The following is a 23028-nucleotide window of genomic DNA, read 5'->3' on the forward strand; positions in this document are numbered from 1 at the left end:
GGGAGAAGTTCGGCCTTGGCCTAAGAAAGAACATGAGCAGATGGAGCAAGAAACTCGGAACGGTCGGAGAAGACGAACTGGCCGAGAATTTCATGGAGGAACTGGTAGGAGCGGCAAACGCGGCGATGCCAAAAGCCACGGGTAAAGAGAAGAAGGCGTTTTGGTGGACAGATGAATTGCGCGAGTTGCAAAGCGCAATGAGGCGAAAAAGAAAGAACGCTCAGAAGGAGAGAGACCTGGTTCGTCGCGAATGGAAATGTGGCGAATATCGGCGGGCCAGGAATGAGTATTTTAACGCGGTGAGAACTGCAAAAAGGAATTCCTGGCGTACGTTCGTGACGGACCAAGGTAATAGAGACCCGTGGGGAATAGTGTATCGTCTCGTGACAGATAGAAGAAAGGAGGAGGTGCTTCTGTCCTCTATGGAATTCGGCGGTCAGGTAGTAACGGACAAAAAGTTCGTTGTAATGAAGCTGCTGGACGAACTGTTGCCGGATGATAATGAATACGAGGAGACGGAATACCATCAGCGCATAAGAAGGAGTGTTCTGGAATTTCAGACGAATGTCCATTCAGACGAAATTTCAGAAGAGGAGATTGCGGGAGCGGTGGTGTCCCTAAAGAAGGGAAAGGCGCCGGGGTTTGATGGCGTGACAGCCGAATTGGTGAAAGCGGCCTTCCCGCATTGTAAGAGAGAGCTAACACGATTATTCAATGTGTTACTAAAGACCGGCAAATTTCCAGCATGCTGGAAATTTGGGATGGTGAAAATCCTTTATAAAGGACAGGGGAAGGATCCGACTTCGCCGAAATCGTACAGACCCCTAACACTTTTACCGGTGTTGGGGAAACTGTATGAGAAAGTGTTGTTTAACAGGATATATAGTCGGCTGAATAAAGAAGAGCTTCTCTCCGATCACCAGTATGGTTTTCGGCCTGGAAGAGGGACGGAGGACGCAATCACATCATTGATAGAGGCGATCAAAAGTTCTGACAGCGAGTACGTCTTGTGCATCTTCCTGGATATCTCGGGTGCATTCGACAGAATGTGGTGGCCGTCAGTGATATACCAGTTGAGAAGGCGGGGTGCTACATGGGAGGAACACCAGTTCCTGTGTAGTTACTTCGCCGAGAGAGAGGTTATACTACGACATGGTTCCGCGGAATGGAAGAAGTTCCTAACAAAGGGGTGCCCTCAGGGGAGCGTGCTCGGGCCCCTGTTGTGGATAGTGGAGTTTGACACCTTCCTAATACTTCGGTTGCCGGAGGGCTGTCAGCTCCGAGCGTATGCAGACGATGCACAGCTAGTCGTCGAAGGGAACACGCGGAACCAAATCGAAGAAAGAGCGGCGAAGGCAGTCGAGATATTACAGAACTGGAGTTCTATGCACAAGATGCAGTTTAGCGCTGAAAAAACAACGATGATGTTGTTAAAAGGTGTATTGCAGAGGAAGCCACTAGTGAAGATCGGGGAGAAGAATATAAGATATGCCAAGACCCAGAGGCATTTAGGTGTGATCCTCGATGAACGTTTAAATTACAAGGAGCATGTGACACAGGTCTGCGGGAAAGCGCATGCAGCATATAATAAGATCCGGCGGGTCGTAAACTATAAGTGGGGACTCGACTTCCAGACGCTGAAGATCCTGTATAAAGGTCTAGCGGAAGGAATTATGCTGTATGCGGCATCGATATGGGCGCATAAAACGGAGTTGGTGCACTTCAGAAAGATACCGTTGAGTATCCAACGGTTGATCTTGTTAACGGTCATTCAGGGGTACAAGACGGTGTCTGGAGATGCAGTCTGTGTTGTGGCAGGTGTGAAGCCGTTGGACATAAAAGCACGAGAGTGGTCGAAGATCAGACAGCTAAAGAAGACGACGTGTATCGACAAAGAAGATCTATCGAGGAAGATAAAAGCGATAGAAGAAGAAGGATATAGTGAGTGGCAGAGAAGGTGGGAAACATCTGATAAAGGTCGATATACGTACGCGATCTTTCCCAAAGTACGGGAAAGATGTAAGAGAAAATGGCTAACGGTTGACCATCACATGACGCAGGCCCTGACCGGCCATGGGGATTTCAATAGCAAGCTTCATGGATTCGGTCTGGTTCCAAGTCCGAATCCATGCGATGTTCAACCGTCATCGGTAACTTAATTTTAATGGGGAATTATTGATTCCTGTAGCGTGTCGGTGAAAACCTTCCCGGAAACAATGGCTGCCATCAGCCAATAAAGCTCCAAGCGCTTAAATGGTGGACAGGCACTAGCTGGCAAACAGCGACCGAGGCGTGGCGGCTTAAATTGCCGTCTTTTAATATGTAACTTGTTTGTTTTAATTGTAACAAGGGGTGCGCCTCCCCGATTTAGTTTTAATGTGACAAGTGAGCGGTAGGGACACATAGGCGGGTGCTGTATGGCGCCCAGCTTAACCGCTCACGCATGATAGGAGCTCATTAGGAGCAATTAGGAAACGAGGTCGCAAATCTGTTTTGAGGCACAGTAGCCGTTTATTGGCACAGTACATTTGGTCTATGCTCTAGGGCGACCGAATGGGGTGGTGGCGGGAGAAATGCCAGCTAACCAAATTACCCTACTGATCTACTCGGCAAGTTGCTGGAAAGGCTGGTTGTGGAACGGCTCGAGGAAGGCATCGATATGAGCTGTATTCTAAATCGAGGCCAATATGGCTTCATGAAAGGGGTTGGCACCGAGGATTGCATCTTAAATGCTCTTACCGAGGTGGAAAGCGCCGACTGCAAATATGTTTTGGCTATTTTTATTGATATAGAGGCAGCATTTCCTTCTTTGTGTTGGAGTTCTGTCCTCTATGCTTTGGAACGCCGCGATGTTCCCGAAGCCATACAGGCCGTGGTACGAGACTATTTGTCTAACCGTACGGCCCTGTTTAAAGATGCGCACCTAGTTGTGGAAAAATCCGTCACCAGGGGAAGCCCGCAGGGTTCCGTTCTCGGTCCCCTGCTGTGGAACCTGGTGTTCGATGGATTTCTGGGGTTGACATTCCCAGAAGGAGTCACGGCCCAGGCTTTCGCCGATGACTGTCTCCTTTTAGTTCGTGGAAATTCACGACCACAGCTGGAAAGTAGAGCGCAGGCGGCCTTGTCAACCGCCGAAGGCTGGATGGACATGCAAAATTTAAAGATTTCTGTGCCCAAGACGAAGTTTATGCTTCTAAAGGGCGCAGACAAATTATCATGCAGTCGAAACCCCCACATTAAGTATAAAGGCTGTGTAATCAGCCGAGTAAGGGTTCATAAGTACCTAGGTGTTTTGTTTGATGATAAGTTGCTTTTTAGCAACCACATTAGACAAGTTGCGGCGGACGCCGTCTCTGTGATGCACAAACTTAGAAGGATTGCTCGGAAAGACTACGGGCTTTCTGGTCGCCAAATGTACTTAGTGTACCGAGGTGTCTTCGAGGCTATGATTGCATACGCGGCGCCAGTTTGGGCGCATAGGTTGGATAGAAATAGAGCACTGCTTCTAAATTTAAGGAGTGCCCAGCGCAGAGCCTTAATTGTATGCACTGGTGTTTTTAAAACAACCTCCTACGAGGCTACTACCGTATTGGGAAAGGCTCTCCCAATCGATTTAGTGGTGAAAGTTCGAGCAGCCATGTGGAAGTTGCGAAGAGGTCGGGAAACCGAGGTACTTGGGATACGGTTTCGGGCCGGGCTAGAACCGGAACGGAACGGTGATCGCAATGCACCGGGTCTAAATTTCGAACAGTTGCCCATTTCCCGCCTGCGGAAGAGGCTTTGGGGCCTCGCGATGGAGGCATGGCAGCATGAATGGCACACCACGTCTAAGGGAAGATCTCTGTATAGATTTATACAGGATCTGGGGGGATGGTATGCCTCACAAGTTCATTTTTAAGGGCGGCGGGTGCCCAAGTGCTCACCAACCACGTGAATTTGATGCAATATCTGTTCAGGTTTCGCCTAGCGGCTGATGAGTTGTGCGTCTGTGGGGAGGTCCAGTCGAACGAACACCTAATGTTCGACTGCCCTGCTCTTGGGGGAGCCAGAGACCGGGCCACCCTGGAACTTAGAGGTCAGGGGGAAAACTGGCCGCTCATAAACGGCGAGTCAATGTGGCGTGAGCCGCATTGTCGGACCGTGTGGGAGTTCCTCGATGAGGTTGCGATGTTCAACCGTCATCGGTAGTATAAGCTAATTTTAATGGGGAATAATTGATTCCTGTGGCGTGTCGGTGAAAACCTTCCTAGAAATAATGGCTGCCATCAGCCAATAAAGCTCCAAGCGCTTAAATGGTGGACAGACACTAGCTGGCAAACAGCGACCGAGGCGTGGCGGCTTAAATTGCCGTCTTTTAAGTTTGTAACTTTTATTGTTTTAATTGTAACAAGGGGTGCGCCTCCCCGATTTAGTTTTAATGTGACAAGTGAGCGGTAGGGACACATAGGCGGGTGCTGTACGGCGCCCAGCTTAACCGCTCACGCAAGATAGGAGCTCACTAGGAGCAATTAGGAAAACGAGGTCGCAAATCTGTTTCGAGGCTCAGTAGCCGTTTATTGGCACAGTACATTTGGTCTATGCTCTAGGGCGACCGAATGGTGGTGGCGGGAGAAATGCCAGCTAACCAAATTACCCTACTGATCGCTTCTCGGCCTCTGGCCCCGTGCTGTAAAACTTGTGCTTAGCAACCGGTGCTTAACTCGATTCTGCAAGTACAGCGTTCTACGTTCTCGTCGTCGGGGTTGACAACGATCAGCAGCGGTTAGTCAACCTGCGTTGCTGTGAGGCGTTTAACCGAGCGGCGGCGTAGTGTGTTGCAGGAGTGCTGCTGTCGGCTAAATAAGGACGTTTCCTTTGTTTACAACGTGTCCCCATTTCGTAGTTGGTGAGGCCAGATAAATTTTTCAGATCCTCTGGCAGGTTCGAGAAGCGGTTTTCCGCTCCAACCTAGCCGGTGGTAGGAGCGCTTTATATTTCGACTCCTCGATTGGGCTGCCGAACAGACGGTCCGTCGAGGTATAAGAGGTATAGACGCTCACCTAGGACTTGTGACAGGTGATAGGCTTCTACTGTGTTTGTAGTGTCTGGCAACGCAGTTGGTGTAGTGTCAGATATAGCCATGGAGCAATCCGGGGGAGGTTGCATGGATGACTTGGTCGGTTTGGCCAAGGACCTGGTCTCCGTTGATCCCTTCTTGCCAAGGAGGTCACTCGGCAGGTCGCCGCCGAGGCCCCGGTCCTCAGATAAGGAGGTCACGGAAGCCCCTCGTAAACTGGAGCATCCGAGTGCTGCGGCATTGCAGCAAATCCTGCCCGATACCGCGGTTCCGAGCTGTCCGGTGAAGGCGAAAGCCGGGCCCGTCCAGCGAGGACCAGGCAAAGAGGGGGGCGCCAAGTCAGAAGTGCGGCGCCCTACGAAGTCTGGGAAGGAGGTAAGCGGAGACGCTGCATCCGTTCCCGCGCCCAAGGCACCGGAGGTTAAGCCTGTCGAAAGGCGGGAGGCCTCGGGGGCTGGAAGTGTGGGGCGGATTGAGGAGATGAGGGCCGAGTGGGCCAAGATCTCCTCGAAGAAGGAATCAAGAGTCGCGGTGGAACTACGCCACCTAGTCGACTCTTATTTAAGTGAATGTGTGCTGATGGTAACCGGGCTGGCGATGAAATGTGAAGGCCTCCAGGGTGCAAACCTTGCGCTGGATTCAGTCGTCAGTCGACTATCCGGCAAGGTAGACCAGGTGGTAGAAGGAGTCCGGAGCTTCAAGCCGGTAACGGATGAAGCTTTGGGCGAGATCCACAAGTCGATTCAGAGAGTGGAGGAGAAGGTAAAGAAGCCTATCTCCTTCGCCTCAGTAACAGCCGCGCCTGCGCCTAAGCGGGTTGGTCCGCCGCCGCCAGCACAGGCGCCGGCCAAAATTAAGCGGGCCACTGTAAAGGTGATCCCAATTAAGCCTGGTCAGGGGGCTTCGTCTGCAATGACGGAGCTAACCCTGAAGAAGATCCTGGACCCGATGAAAGAAAAGTTCCAGATTTCCCGGGTCACTAATACAAGGGATCATGGTGTCGTTCTGGAGGTCACAAATGAGCGACAGGCAAAACAACTGCTGGAGGCAGAGGTTCTTGTAAAGAACGGGCTGAAGGCTCAGTTGCTAGCCGAGCGTAAGCCACAGATATTGGTTTATGATATGCCAAGGGCAACGCGGGTAGAGGAGCCTGAAATCCTCATAGCAATCCACGGTCAAAATCCAATGTTGGATATGACCGTCGAGGACTTCCTTAGGGGAACTAAGGTGATCCGGCAGCTGGGGAGAAAGGAATCCCTGAAGAGTCACTGGGTACTCGAGACCTCGCCAAAGATCCGGCAGGTTTTAGTGGCCAGTGGAAGACTGTTTTTTGGGTGGACGGCCTGTAGAGTTGTCGACCATGTTCAGGTAGCCCGATGCTTTAAGTGTCAGGGATTTGGGCACACCGCTCTCCGTTGCCGAGCGCAAAAGGAGATGTGTGGCCACTGTGCCGCTCCGGGGCACAGGGCAACCAACTGCCCTGCCAAGTCGTCGCCACCCAAGTGCGCCGCCTGCTGCCAGGTGAAAGGCAGTAATGCCGGACACAGGGTAGGGGGTCGGCTGTGTAAGGCGTACGATATAGCACGGGCTCGAGCTGTTAACAACACAGCTTATGGCGACGCTTGAACGGTCAGAAGCCCTTGGGGACATCTTCCACTTTGAACGCATACGCCTGGGGCAGATTAATCTGCATCATTCCCGGGCAGCCACGTGCGAGGCCATGAGGCTCCTTGAGGAGTACAACCTCGAGGTCCTCTTTACCCTACTTAAGACCTGGTGTTTGACGGATTTCTGGGATTGACTTTCCCAGAAGGAGTCACGGCCTAGGCTTTCGCCGATGACTGTCTCCTTTTAGTTCGTGGAGATTCACGACCACAGCTAGAAAGCAGAGCGCAGGCGGCTTTGTCAACCGCCGAAGGCTGGATGGACATTCAAAATTTAAAAATTTCTGTGCCCAAGACGAAGTTTATGCTTCTAAAGGGCGCAGACAAATTATCATGCAGTCGAAACCCCCACATTAAATATAAAGGCTGTGTAATCATCCGAGTAAGGGTTCATAAGTACCTAGGTGTTTTGTTTGATGATAAGTTGCTGTTTAGTAACCATATTAAGCAAGTTGCGGCGGACGCCGTCTCTGTGATGCACAAACTTAGACGGATTGCTCGGAAAGACTACGGGCTGTCGGGCCGCCAAATGTACTTGGTGTACCGAGGCGTCTTCGAGAGTATGATCGCATACGCGGCGCCGGTTTGGGCGCACAGGTTGGAAAGAAATAGAGCACTACTTCAAAATTTAAGGAGTGCCCAGCGCAGAGCCATGATTGTATGCACTGGGGTATTTAAAACAACCTCCTACGAGGCTACTACTGTATTGGGAAAGGCTCTCCCAATCGATTTAGTGGTGAAAATTCGGGCAGTCATGTGGAAGTTGCGTAGAGGTCGGGAGGCCGAGGCATTTGGGATGCGGTTTCGAGCCGGGCCAGAACCGGATCGGAACGGTGATCACAATGCACCGGAGCAAAATTTCGTCCAGTTGCCCATCTCCCGTCTGCGGAAAAGGCTTCAAAGCCTCGCGATGGAGGCATGGCAGCTTGAATGGCACACCACGACTAAGGGTAGATCCTTGTATAATTTTATACAGGATTTGGGGGGATGGTATGCCTCGAGTTCCTTCTAAAAGGCGTCGGGTGCCCAGGTGCTCACCAACCATGTGAATCTAAACCAATATCTGTTTCGGTTTCGCCTGGTGGCTGATGAGTTGTGTGTCTGCGGGGAGGTCCAGTCAAATGTACACATGATGTACGACTGCCCGGCCCTTGGGGGGGCCAGAGACCGTGCCACCCTGGAACTTAGAGGTCAGGGGGAAACCTGGCCGCTCACAAGCGGCGAGGCAGTGTGGCGAGAGCCGCACTGTCGGACCGTGTGGGAGTTCCTCGATGAGGTTGCTATGTTCAACCGTCATCGGTAAATGTAAGGGAATAAATGTAAATGCATTTAGACTCCTGAAAGCTTTGCTGCTGGAAACCTATTACCTTGGTAAGAGGGCTGGCCACCAGCCAAATCAGCTCCAAGCGCTGTTAAATGGTGGACAGGTACTAGCTGGCATTCAGCGACCGAGGCGTGGCAGCCAAAATTGCTGTCCTTTTTATTAAATCGACGATAAATAAATTGTACAAGGGGTGCGCCTCCCCGATCTAGTTTACGTTTGACAAGTGAGCGATTGGGACACTTCAGCGGGTGCTGTATGGCGCCCTGCTTGATTCGCTCACGCATGTTAGGTAGCTCACTAGGAGCTTTTAGGATTTGGGTCGCTAAACTGTTCGAGGCTCAGTAGCCGTTCTTGGCACGGAACATTTGGTCTATGCTCTAGGGCGACCGAATGGGGTGGTGGTGGGAGAAATGCCAGTTAACCAAATTACCCTACTGATCGCTTCTCGGCCTCTGGCCCCGTGCTGTATAACTTGTGCTTAGCAACCGGTGCTTAATTTGATTCTGCAAGTACAGCGTTCTACGTTCTCGTCGTGGGCTGGCCACCAGCCAAATCAGCTCCAAGCGCAGCAAGTTGCAGGAGTGCTGCTGTCGGCTAAATAAGGACGTTTCCTTTGAATACAACGTGTCCCCGTTTTCGTAGTTGGTGAGGCCAGAAATTTTTCAGATCCTCTGGCAGGTTCGAGAAGCGGTTCTCCGCTCCAACCTAGCCGGTGGTAGGAGTGTTTCATTCTTCGACTCCTTGATTGGGCTGCCGAACAGACGGTCCGTCGGGGTATAAGAGGTTTGACGCTCACCAGGACTTGTGATAGGTGATAGCTTCAAACAAACTGTGGTTGTAGTGTCTGGCACCACAGTTGGTGTATTGCTAGATTCTGCGATGGAGCAATCCGGGGGAGGTTGCATGGATGACTTGGTCGGTTTGGCCAAGGACCTGGTCTCCGGTGACCCCTTCTTGCCGAGGAGGTCACTCGGCAGGTCGCCGCCGAGGCCCCGGTCCTCCGATAAGGAGGTCACGGAAGCCCCTCGGATAGTGGAGCATCCGAGTGCTGCGGCATTGCAGGAAATCCTGCCTGAAACCGCGGTTCCGAGCTGTCCGGTGAAGGCGAAAGCCGGGCCCGTCCAGCGAGGACCAGGCAAAGAGGGGGGCGCCAAGTCAGAAGTGCGGCGCCCTACGAAGTCTGGGAAGGAGGTAAGCGGAGGCGCTACATCCGTTCCTGCGCCCAAGGCACCGGAGGTTAAGCCTGTCGAAAGGCGGGAGGCCTCGGGGGCTGGAAGTGTGGGGCGAATTGAGGAGATGAGGGCTGAGTGGGCCAAGATCTCCTCAAAAAAGGAATCTAGAGTCGCGGTGGAGTTGCGCCACTTAGTCGACTCTTATTTGAGTGAATGTACGTTGTTGGTGACCGGGCTGGCGTTGAAGTGTGAAGGCCTCCAGGGTGCAAACCTTGCGCTGGATTCAGTCGTCAGTCGACTATCCGGCAAGGTAGACCAGGTGGTAGAAGGAGTCCGGAGCTTCAAGCCGGTAACGGATGAAGCTTTGGGCGAGATCCACAAGTCGATTCAGAGAGTGGAGGAGAAGGTAAAGAAGCCTATCTCCTTCGCCTCAGTAACAGCCGCGCCTGCGCCTAAGCGGGTTGGTCCGCCGCCGCCAGCACAGGCGCCGGCCAAAATTAAGCGGGCCACTGTAAAGGTGATCCCAATTAAGCCTGGTCAGGGGGCTTCGTCTGCAATGACGGAGCTAACCCTGAAGAAGATCCTGGACCCGATGAAAGAAAAGTTCCAGATTTCCCGGGTCACTAATACAAGGGATCATGGTGTCGTTCTGGAGGTCACAAATTTTTTTTTTTTTTTTTTTTTTTTTTTTAAGGGCGAAAAACGGTTGAACGTTATCATCGCCCGGAAAATAAATAAATAAATAAAAATAATTTTAGGTTTTTATATAAAATTAAAACTTAAAACTACTATCACAGAAACAAAATCCGGAATGGGTGTAAAAGGCCCATTCTCGGATAACAAAAACACTAATATGTAACTCTGTTAAAAACTATCACATTAAAAATAAATAAAACTTAAAACTATGTTAAAAACTATCACATTAAAAATAAATAAAACTTAAAACTAAAAAAGGAGATAAAACTTAAAACTAATATCACAAAAATCTTATAACTAATATCACAGACGAATTTAAAAAACATACAAAAAAAAACAAAAAAATCCGATAGGGAGTGTAAAAGGCTCCCTACTCGGATAACAAAACAATACATAGGACAATACATACAATTACTAAAGAATACATACTTATTAAATTTTTTGCATTAACCCTATACTACGTAAAAATATAAACATGCGGTTTAAAACCTCCTTATCGTCACGCAAGATACCACGGATGTTACTAGGAATTTTAAATTTACGACGCAATGCCGCATAACATATGCAGTCCACGAGTATGTGGCGCACAGTCACGCGGCAGTTGCATCTTGCGCATAGAGGTGGTTGTCCTCTTGTAAACAGGTACTCGTGTGTGACTCTCGTGTGTCCTATCCGCAATCGACAGAGTACTACTTCCTCACGCCGGGGTTTTCTGTATGAGGAGTTCCATGGTAACACAGAATCTTTAATCTGACGGAGTTTATTATCAACAGTAGCTATCCAATCACCTTGCCACCTTGTTCTTAATAATTGTTTTACATAGTTAATGAAATCAGAAGTAGCAACTCGGGTGGTGAAAGGAGGCTGGTTACATGCTTCTTTGGCAGCGGAATCCGCATGTTCATTACCTGGAATCCCTACGTGGCTAGGGACCCAGCAAAAACTTAATTCTGTGTTGCGATTATTCAACTCAGCGATTGCGTTGTAAATTTCAATGACGATAGGATGTTTGGAATAAAAGTTCTTTAAGGCTTGGAGAGCACTACACGAGTCACTGCAAATAAGAATTTTTCTATATTTAGGGTTAATGATGTTTAGAGCCTTATTTATAGCATATAGTTCAGCGGTAAACACACTCGTAATACTGGGGAGACCAAACATATAAGTTCTCTCATTGACAACAAAAGCACACCCAACCGTATCGTTTTGTTTCGATCCATCAGTGTATACAACCGCGTCTGGTTTCGCCTTGGAGAGAACACACTGAAACATCTGCTGAAAGACGATAGATGGTGTTGATTGTTTATTACATGTAGTCAGGTCAAAATTAAAATTTATGAGGTTTATTCCCCATGGAGGATATGAGCAAGGGTACATAGGAAAGAATGACGGTGTGTCAACATGTATATGCTGCAGCAGACGCCAGGTACGGATACCTACAGGTGCAGTACGACGTGGATGATCCTCATACTTTCCTAGATTAGGATTTTTAAGGACTGACTCAAGAACCGGGTGATTTGGCTGTCCTCTGAGACGAGCAAAATAAGATAATAAGAGCTGGTCTCGTCTATCCCAAAGTGATGGTTCACCACAGTCTACAAGTAAGCTTGCGACAGGACTTGATCTAAACGCGCCTGTAGCAAGCCGAAGGAAAGCATGATGTACACTATCCAGCATTTTAAGCACGGTTTGACGAGCTGATGAGTAGGCCACACAACCGTAATCTAAACGGGAGCGAACAAAGGAATAGTAAAAATGTATCATACATGATCTATCGGCTCCCCACTTGGTGTTAGTAAGGACTCGCATCATATCTAAAATTTTGGAACATTTTGTTTTCAATTCTTTTAAATGTTTGACCCAAGTAAGACGACTATCAAAAATTAAACCTAAAAACTTAACGTAATTAGAGATAGTAATAGTCTCACCGTTCAGAAAAATTTGCGGAATAGAAGGGTTTCGTAGCCGAGAAAAAACTACACATTTTGTTTTTTCGGATGAAAATGTGAAACCAGTAATCCTGGACCAAGCTTCAAGGTGATATATAGTGTTCTGCAGTAGTCTCTCTGCTGTAGGTGCCGAACGGCTTGCAATGTAGATAGCAAAGTCGTCAGCGAATAGAGAGCATGAGACAGGAGCCTGAACACATTTGGTAATATCATTTATGGCTACAGAAAATAAGGTGGCACTTAATACACTACCTTGGGGCACTCCATTCTCCAAGATGACACTATCTGAGAGCGAATCATCTACACGAACACGAGCCGTTCGGTGATTTATGAATCCCCGGATAAAAGCAAGCATATTGCCCTTGATTCCCCATTTTTGGAGAGTGTTAAGAATACCACGTCGCCAGGCTGTATCATACGCCTTTTTTATATCAAAGAAGATAGCGACGAGGTGTTGCCGATTGAGGAAAGCGTTTTGTATGGCTGTTTCTAGTGACACTAAATGATCAATGGAAGATCGTCCTTGTCGAAAACCACACTGTTCTGGAGATAGAAAGCCATGTTTCTCCAAGTACCATGTAAGTCTGCGGTTTACCATTCTCTCCATTATTTTACACAACACGCTTGTTAATGAAATAGGGCGATAGCTTGAGGGGTTCGTTTGGTCTTTACCAGGTTTTAGTACTGGTATAATAAATGCTTCTGACCAGCCAGGTGGGAAGACTTGTTCGGAGAATATACCGTTGAAAATATTCAAAAGTTGTTGTAGTGCCGAATTAGGAAGGTGTGAAAGCATGGAAAGGCGAATGTTGTCCGGTCCAGGGGAAGTGTCCCGTGAATTTTTAAGTGCATGTAACAATTCTTTAAATACGAATGGAGTGTTTAATTCACCAACCGAATCACCAATGTTTAACGACAACACCTCCATTTGTATCTTGTACCGTTGAAAATCGTTATTATATGATGAGGTGAGAGACACCGAGCGGAAAGATTTTGCTAGACTATTTGCCACTTCCGAGGATGATGAAAGGAGTTCTCCTTCATCAATAAGACCAAGAATAGATTGTTTCGGTGATCCGAAGATTGCACGAATTTTCTTCCATACAGTAGACGTGGAAGTAGTGCGTGAGATAGTGCTCACGTATTTCGTCCATGAATTCCTCTTAGCGTCCAAGAATACTCGACGGCACACCGCTCTAGCCCTGCGGTATAAATTTAGATGTTCTGTTGTGGGCCTACGATTAAATTTACGTAGTGCCTGCCGTCGATTCCTAATAGCAATTTTGCATTCATCGTTCCACCATGGAACGAAAGGACGTCTAGGATTACCCGATGTTTGTGGGATATACCTGTTGGCATTCTTAAGTATCATGGACGTAAAAGAAGAATATTGGTCGAGGATGTTGGCTCCATCGTCATACTGAGATTGGAATGCTTTACAGTATCCGTTCCAATCTGCCTTTTCAACAATCCATCTCCGTGGCATTCTTTTAATCTCGCAGTCTACACCGAAACTAATAATAATTGGTCTATGATCACTGCCGTGATAGTCATCACAAATCGACCAATTAAGATGAGGGAGTACATTCGGTGAGCATATGGAAAGATCAAGGTTAGATGCAGCACCAGTTGATAAGGACATAAATGTGTGTGATCCATTATTCAGTAGGCAAAGGTCAAAATCTTGTCTCAATCTGTTTATCATATTTCCTCGAGTGGAGCAGAAGGTTGAGCCCCAGGAAATATGATGGGCATTGAAGTCTCCTACTATTAACGATGGAGATGGTATTTGTGTAAGGAGATTTGAGACATCTAAAGCACTGAACACAGTGTTCGGTGAGAGATACAGATTGCAGATATGCAATTTGAAGGGAATAGTGACCTTTACTGCAATAGCAGGAATGACAGTGGTTAGTTGAATTCTTGTAGCTGACACCCCATTCTTCATGAAAATCGCTACTCCACCACTCTCCCTACTGTCTACTATGCAGTCGTATCTCTCGCAGAAGTATCCTCTAAATGTAATTCGGTCATGTTGTAGGAGGTGAGTTTCCTGGAAACACATGATTAGTGGATCATGTGTGTGCGCCAGTACTCTAATATCTTCAATGCGGGACCGAATACCTCTAACATTCCACTGAATAATGTTCATAAGTGTAAAAAGCAAATAAAAAAATAAATTTCGGAAACTATATAAAAATTAGTTGTACGTGATTCGGTTTTTCTTTTTTGAATTTTTTATTTTAAAGAACTCCGATGCCCTAGGGTCGGGTGGTTCTTCAACCATATCCTCCAGTATATGAGGAGATGGTGGAGGAGATTTATTTGAATGGGATGCTGTAGTTGACATCCCAGAAGAGATAGTTACGTGGGTTCCCTTTATGGGGAGCTTATTAGGTGGCTTACTGCCAGCTGTGATAGTACTTATTCGTGGCGGTACGATTTTGGGAATAGGAACTTTCGTATGTATCATACTGTTTGATTCACTAGCTGCGATGGAGGACTTTTTATTCATTTTTGTCAGCTCTGAGATAGTGGCTGTAAGTGAAGCTACTTGATCAGATAGCATCTGAACAAGTTTTTTAAGCTCATTGCAGGATCCGCACTGCTGATTATTAGCATTAGTAGGAATTTGTTTAGTTGTAGCGGTGGCAAAAGATACGTCTGGTTTAACCAGGTTCCGTGAGTTGTTTATCTTTTTATATTCTCTACGTGCAGCCGGAAAAGATAGTTTTTGCTCCGTACAGATTTTGAGAATTGCCTTTTCTTCTTTAAAAGTTGGGCAATCTCGGGAGCGGGCTGTATGTGGACCACTGCAGTTTGCACATTTTTCACTTTCTTCGCAGTTAGTGTCGTTGTGACCTTCTTTACCACATCGAGCACAGATCTCAGTTTTCGTGCAAGATGTTGTAGTATGACCAAAACCTTGGCATCTGAAACATCGCCGTGGGTTGGGTATGAATGGTCGTACCCGAACCGAGAGGTAACCCACTTTGATCTTTTCTGGTGGAACAGGGAGACTGAATGTTAATATAAGAGACGGTGTCGGTTCTTCTGTTCCGTTCTGCCGTTTCATTATACGTTTCACCTCAACAACATCTTGGTGGCACAGCTCGTCAACTATTTCAGAGATATCTATATCCAGAAGGTCTCTACAAAAAATTACACCCCGGCTCGTATTTAGCGTTTTGTGGCATTCTGCGCTTATATTTATGCCACCCATATTACGGAGACGTAAGATAGATCGACTCTGCTCATCGTTGAATGTTTCAACCAGAATCGATCCGTCGCGTAATTTCCTGATATTCTTCGGGGAGCCACTTGCACCTGTTATGGTTTTGTTTATTAAAAACGGTGAGACCTTTTGAAGGGAGCCACCTTCCTGACTATTTTTGAGTACAATGAATCTGATATTTTTATATTTTGATTTTAAGAAATTCTGTTCAGTAGGACTTTTATCCTCGTCAGACGAAGCTGATCGAGGTCTCTTCGCAAGACTTAAAATGGTGGTTTTTTCAGATGGACCACCAACCATCATAGTGTTTATTATTGGAACTGAAATTTTGGTCCCACGAGTACCGGCGAAAAATGGACCACTCCAGCAGAGCGCACGCGTACTGGAGCTAGAGCTAAATACAACTGGGTTCGCCCTGGTGCCCAGAGGACATCGTTCGAGACTCACTACGTAGAGCCATTCACCCATCGGCACGATTTGTTCCCACCTTGGGTTACGGTTGCGTTTCGTAAGATGTCGCAACACCACCGAGTGTAAATGTAAGAAATATCAGTGTAGGTTGTTGTTGTGTAATTGTGTATGTGTGTATGTTGTAATTTATGTAGTGTTCTTGGTGTAGTATATGTGTAAAATGTAAAGTGTTCCGCAGCTCATTGTATAGTGGGAAGAAAAGCTGCGAAGGCTAGGCCCGTGGGGACGCCAACCCCCAAAGTCTTAAAGAATAAGACTCCCCGTCGGGGGGGAGGTCACAAATGAGCGACAGGCAAAACAACTGCTGGAGGCAGAGGTTCTTGTAAAGAACGGGCTGAAGGCTCAGTTGCTAGCCGAGCGTAAGCCACAGATATTGGTTTATGATATGCCAAGGGCAACGCGGGTAGAGGAGCCTGAAATCCTCATAGCAATCCACGGTCAAAATCCAATGTTGGATATGACCGTCGAGGACTTCCTTAGGGGAACTAAGGTGATCCGGCAGCTGGGGAGAAAGGAATCCCTGAAGAGTCACTGGGTACTCGAGACCTCGCCAAAGATCCGGCAGGTTTTAGTGGCCAGTGGAAGACTGTTTTTTGGGTGGACGGCCTGTAGAGTTGTCGACCATGTTCAGGTAGCCCGATGCTTTAAGTGTCAGGGATTTGGGCACACCGCTCTCCGTTGCCGAGCGCAAAAGGAGATGTGTGGCCACTGTGCCGCTCCGGGGCACAGTGCAACCAACTGCCCTGCCAAGTCGTCGCCACCCAAGTGCGCCGCCTGCTGCCAGGTGAAAGGCAGTAATGCCGGACACAGGGTAGGGGGTCGGCTGTGTAAGGCGTACGATATAGCACGGGCTCGAGCTGTTAACAACACAGCTTATGGCGACGCTTGAACGGTCAGAAGCCCTTGGGGACATCTTCCACTTTGAACGCATACGCCTGGGGCAGATTAATCTGCATCATTCCCGGGCAGCCACGTGCGAGGCCATGAGGCTCCTTGAGGAGTACAACCTCGAGGTCCTCTTTACCCTACTTAAGACCTGGTGTTTGACGGATTTCTGGGATTGACTTTCCCAGAAGGAGTCACGGCCTAGGCTTTCGCCGATGACTGTCTCCTTTTAGTTCGTGGAGATTCACGACCACAGCTAGAAAGCAGAGCGCAGGCGGCTTTGTCAACCGCCGAAGGCTGGATGGACATTCAAAATTTAAAAATTTCTGTGCCCAAGACGAAGTTTATGCTTCTAAAGGGCGCAGACAAATTATCATGCAGTCGAAACCCCCACATTAAATATAAAGGCTGTGTAATCATCCGAGTAAGGGTTCATAAGTACCTAGGTGTTTTGTTTGATGATAAGTTGCTGTTTAGTAACCATATTAAGCAAGTTGCGGCGGACGCCGTCTCTGTGATGCACAAACTTAGACGGATTGCTCGGAAAGACTACGGGCTGTCGGGCCGCCAAATGTACTTGGTGTACCGAGGCGTCTTCGAGAGTATGATCGCATACGCGGCGCCGGTTTGGGCGCACAGGTTGGAAAGAAATAGAGCACTACTTCAAAATTTAAGGAGTGCCCAGCGCAGAGCCATGATTGTATGCACTGGGGTATTTAAAACAACCTCCTACGAGGCTACTACTGTATTGGGAAAGGCTCTCCCAATCGATTTAGTGGTGAAAATTCGGGCAGTCATGTGGAAGTTGCGTAGAGGTCGGGAGGCCGAGGCATTTGGGATGCGGTTTCGAGCCGGGCCAGAACCGGATCGGAACGGTGATCACAATGCACCGGAGCAAAATTTCGTCCAGTTGCCCATCTCCCGTCTGCGGAAAAGGCTTCAAAGCCTCGCGATGGAGGCATGGCAGCTTGAATGGCACACCACGACTAAGGGTAGATCCTTGTATAATTTTATACAGGATTTGGGGGGATGGTATGCCTCGAGTTCCTTCTAAAAGGCGTCGGGTGCCCAGGTGCTCACCAACCATGTGAATCTAAACCAATATCTGTTTCGGTTTCGCCTGGTGGCTGATGAGTTGTGTGTCTGCGGGGAGGTCCAGTCAAATGTACACATGATGTACGACTGCCCGGCCCTTGGGGGGGCCAGAGACCGTGCCACCCTGGAACTTAGAGGTCAGGGGGAAACCTGGCCGCTCACAAGCGGCGAGGCAGTGTGGCGAGAGCCGCACTGTCGGACCGTGTGGGAGTTCCTCGATGAGGTTGCTATGTTCAACCGTCATCGGTAAATGTAAGGGAATAAATGTAAATGCATTTAGACTCCTGAAAGCTTTGCTGCTGGAAACCTATTACCTTGGTAAGAGGGCTGGCCACCAGCCAAATCAGCTCCAAGCGCTGTTAAATGGTGGACAGGTACTAGCTGGCATTCAGCGACCGAGGCGTGGCAGCCAAAATTGCTGTCCTTTTTATTAAATCGACGATAAATAAATTGTACAAGGGGTGCGCCTCCCCGATCTAGTTTACGTTTGACAAGTGAGCGATTGGGACACTTCAGCGGGTGCTGTATGGCGCCCTGCTTGATTCGCTCACGCATGTTAGGTAGCTCACTAGGAGCTTTTAGGATTTGGGTCGCTAAACTGTTCGAGGCTCAGTAGCCGTTCTTGGCACGGAACATTTGGTCTATGCTCTAGGGCGACCGAATGGGGTGGTGGTGGGAGAAATGCCAGTTAACCAAATTACCCTACTGATCGCTTCTCGGCCTCTGGCCCCGTGCTGTATAACTTGTGCTTAGCAACCGGTGCTTAATTTGATTCTGCAAGTACAGCGTTCTACGTTCTCGTCGTGGGCTGGCCACCAGCCAAATCAGCTCCAAGCGCAGCAAGTTGCAGGAGTGCTGCTGTCGGCTAAATAAGGACGTTTCCTTTGAATACAACGTGTCCCCGTTTTCGTAGTTGGTGAGGCCAGAAATTTTTCAGATCCTCTGGCAGGTTCGAGAAGCGGTTCTCCGCTCCAACCTAGCCGGTGGTAGGAGTGTTTCATTCTTCGACTCCTCGATTGGGCTGCCGAACAGACGGTCCGTCGGGGTATAAGAGGTTTGACGCTCACCAGGACTTGTGATAGGTGATAGTTTCAAACAAACTGTGGTTGTAGTGTCTGGCACCACAGTTGGTGTATTGCTAGATTCTGCGATGGAGCAATCCGGGGGAGGTTGCATGGATGACTTGGTCGGTTTGGCCAAGGACCTGGTCTCCGGTGACCCCTTCTTGCCGAGGAGGTCACTCGGCAGGTCGCCGCCGAGGCCCCGGTCCTCCGATAAGGAGGTCACGGAAGCCCCTCGGATAGTGGAGCATCCGAGTGCTGCGGCATTGCAGGAAATCCTGCCTGAAACCGCGGTTCCGAGCTGTCCGGTGAAGGCGAAAGCCGGGCCCGTCCAGCGAGGACCAGGCAAAGAGGGGGGCGCCAAGTCAGAAGTGCGGCGCCCTACGAAGTCTGGGAAGGAGGTAAGCGGAGGCGCTACATCCGTTCCTGCGCCCAAGGCACCGGAGGTTAAGCCTGTCGAAAGGCGGGAGGCCTCGGGGGCTGGAAGTGTGGGGCGAATTGAGGAGATGAGGGCTGAGTGGGCCAAGATCTCCTCAAAAAAGGAATCTAGAGTCGCGGTGGAGTTGCGCCACTTAGTCGACTCTTATTTGAGTGAATGTACGTTGTTGGTGACCGGGCTGGCGTTGAAGTGTGAAGGCCTCCAGGGTGCAAACCTTGCGCTGGATTCAGTCGTCAGTCGACTATCCGGCAAGGTGGACCAGGTTGTGGAAGGAGTCCGAAGTTTCAAGCCGGTAACGGGTGAGGCTTTGGGCGAGCTCCACAAATCAATTAAGAGAGTGGAGGAAAAGGTAAAGAAGCCTGTCTCCTTCGCCTCCATAACAGCCGCGCCTGCGCCTAAGCGGGTAGGTCCGCCGCCGCCAGCACAGGCGCCGGCCAAAATTAAGCGGGCCACTGTAAAGGTGGTCCCTATCAAACCTGGTCAGGGGGCTTCGTCGGCAATGACGGAGCTAACCCTAAAGAAGATCCTGGACCCGAGGAAGGAAAAGTTCCAGATTTCCCGGGTCACGAGAACCAGGGATCATGGTGTAGTTCTGGTCCGATACTTTTGGCTACGGCTGGGATCTAGCTAAGTGTGCAGGCTAAAGCCCCCCGGGGCGAAGTGGGCATTGGGGCTGACTAACCCTCGGTCTAATTCCTACTAGTCGCTGAATTAGTAGAAGAAGCCTTGGCCCCTCGCGCACATGGCTCCGTGCGCAGGGTGACTGGACGTGGAGCCACTGGATTGAGTGCTGGACATGGACTTCCACCGTCTCCGCGGCCCCAACAAGAATTTATTGTATCGTTGCCGTTCGTAGTCACCGATTGCCCTATCTGTCTCCAAGGGCCTGGCGGACGATACAAGGCACTTTGTCTAAATGATTACGTTTCTCATTTGGGGGAGAAACATGCGGACCACCTCATTATATTTGAGTGCAGGAATTGTCATTCGCAGTTCCGTGGAAAGCATCAGACTGTGCCATATCCCTAAATGCCCTGGCCCCAAGCAGACCAAGGCCTTCGCATGCGGGGAATGCACTCAGAGTTATGCGACTCAACGCGGTTTGTCCCAACACACTAACCGTATGCATCCTGCAACGGCTAATCTGCGAAGACAGCGTACCGCCGCTCCAACTTCAAGCACGGCCCCTAGAACTGCCGGTAGGGGAACAGGAAAGTTCACTGCGGATGAGCTTCGCCTGATGTACCAGTTGGAGGGCGAGTGGCGTGGAGATCCCACGTTGGCTGCAAAGATTGCGGCCAGGTTGGGAACCAAAACCGCGAAACAAGTGAGAGACAAGAGATGTGAGCCCGCGTACATCCGGGTGAGGGATGCGTTCTTGGCTGCGGCTGAGGACGCTGGGAGTTCATCGGTGGCTGGCGGTAGTGAGTCACCCCGGTCGGTGAGTGGGACCTCGGCCGATGTTCTCCCAGTCTCTCCTGGACCCCCGAGCAGTAGCCTTAGCTCGCCGGAATTGGTGCAGCCGGAGGGGGATCCGTTTGCTGAACGTCCCGTATCTCCCCAAGAGAGCGGGGATGTACACGTTCTGAGTGGACCTCGGTCTCCGCAGGACCAAGTTGTAGTGTCCGATGAGGACGTGGAATTCGGTGAGGTTGAGAATGACGGCGGCGGCCCCCCCCGTCTTACCCGGTGCGGTCACCCAAGCCGACCCAGCCGGCTTTACCGGGGAAACTGTTTTGAGCGATGCTGTGGCCCATAGTCCGACTTCACCGGATTTCGTTAATGTCCTCCCGCCTGTGGCTGTTCTACCGGAGGCAGAATGGCGAGAGCGGCTCTTGACAGGTATGAGGGGTTGGGATCCTTCTATCTGCCGCACAGGCGGCCGGGAGGTGCTGCGCTTGTTGCGCGATGCGGCGAGGCTCCATGAACTGCCAAGCCAGGAAGTGGTGGAAGCAGTCTACGGTGCCCTCGTAGATTTCCTTGGTGGTTCCACGGGGGAATCTAGCCCTCCTGGTGGCCGTAAACCGGGCCGCCCCGCCAATAGAGCGCGTAAGCGGTACTTGTACGCTCGCGCGCAGGACCTCTACAAGAAGGACGCCGGCCTTCTTGCAAAGCATGTTCGTCTGGGTACGGATTTTACAGCTCAGCGTACCCACGACCTAGCCCGACAGGACGTAAGCGACCTGTATTCTGCCCTCTGGGGAACGGGGGTGGATGTGCGGCTAGCTGATCCTGCTGGTGGGCCCGTATTGGGTCTGGAGCTATTTGAGCCCATTACGGAGGCGGACGTCAGGAAACGCCTCGGCAGGATCAAGGGGTCCACAGCCTGCGGCCCGGATAACATTAAAAGGGCAGCTCTTTCCGGCCGCATAGTACCTAGGCTGCTAGCTGGCGTTTATAACCTAGTGCTTGCTTCTGGGCGGGTGCCCGCCGCCTGGAAGGAACATAGGACCACGCTGATTCCTAAAGAGGGGAAGGATCATACACAAGTGGTCAATTATAGGCCGATCACGATAAGTTCTCTCCTCAGTCGCGTGTTCTGGGGAATCGTTGATCAAAATCTACGCAAGGTTGTCAGAACGAATCCTCGGCAAAAAGGGTTCGTGGCGGAAGCGGGCTGTTTCGCAAACATACAACTGTTGGACCAGATCACCCGGTTGATGAAATCGGAGAAGGGTGGTGTCGGTGTGGTGCTGGATGTTAGCAAAGCCTTTGACACAGTACCGCACCAGGCAATCGAACATGCGCTCCGAAGGAAAGGGGTCCCCTCCCCGATCGCGGAGTTGGTCCTGGAGAGCTATCGGGCCCTTTACACCCGTATAGCTCACCATAACGGTTGTATTGAGGTGGTGCTCCAGCGAGGCGTTAAGCAGGGTGACCCTCTGTCTCCCCTGCTTTTCAACATGGTCATGGAGCCAATGTTAGAACAGCTGGAGTCTATGCCGGGATATCCGTTGCCTGACGGATCAAACATTTCTTGTCTCGCCTTCGCTGACGACTTAGTCTTGTTAGCGTCAGACGCCCCGAAGGCGCAGCGTCTCCTGGGTGTTGTGGAAGGCTACTTAGGAAACTTGGGTATGTCGCTGTCCGTGCCCAAGTGTTTGGCCTTCCAATTTGTTAAAACTAGAGACTCTTGGTACCTAGGGGACCCCGGCATCAAAGGGCAGAGGGAAGCCGTCCGCGCGGCCACAGCGGACGAGAACTTCCCCTATCTCGGAGCGAGTTTTTCGCCATGGCGCGGTTTGGACTTGAACGCTCTACGGACTAGATTCTCCGGAATCTTGTCCAGGGTTGAACGCCTCGCCCTTAAGCCGCACCAGAAGCTAAATCTCCTCCGTACTTACCTAGTCCCGGGAATTCTGCATGAGCTGGTGGTTGCCCTACCAGCGGCCAGTACCTTGCGCGAGATAGACCAAGAGGTGCGGAATTCCCTAAAACGCTTTATGCACCTGCCACAATCGATCTGTAACGGGGTTCTCTATTGTGGTAGGGGAGACGGAGGACTGGGTATGCCGCGGCTAGAGCGGCTAGTTCCTAGGGTGGCGTTAATGGCCGGGCTCAGGTTCCAAAACTCGCCTGACCCCGCCGTAAGAGCTCTTGCCGGATGCGTCAGTACTACTGCACGTCTCCGTAGACTGGCTAATAGCGTTCGGGTAAATTACCCATACACGGCAACCGACTTGCGACGATTAAAAACTCGGTTTGCCAAGCAGGAGCTCGAAACCTGGAAGGCTTTGGGTGCTCAGGGCAGGGCTGTCTCGGCCCTCGCGGGAGACAGGTGGGCGAACGAATTCCTTCGGGACCCTACTCTGTTGAAGCCCTGCCGGTTCATCACCGCTTTACAGCTGAGAACCAACACTGGTGGAAATCGTACTAGTCTACACCGAGCACGGCCCCAGGCGGATCTGAGATGTCGCAGATGTTGGGTTGGTAAGGAGACGCTAGCCCACATTCTCGGGCAGTGTACACACACTAAGCCCG

Source organism: Lycorma delicatula, chromosome 1 (assembly GCF_047948215.1).
Source record: "Lycorma delicatula isolate Av1 chromosome 1, ASM4794821v1, whole genome shotgun sequence".
NCBI lineage: Eukaryota > Metazoa > Arthropoda > Insecta > Hemiptera > Fulgoridae > Lycorma > Lycorma delicatula.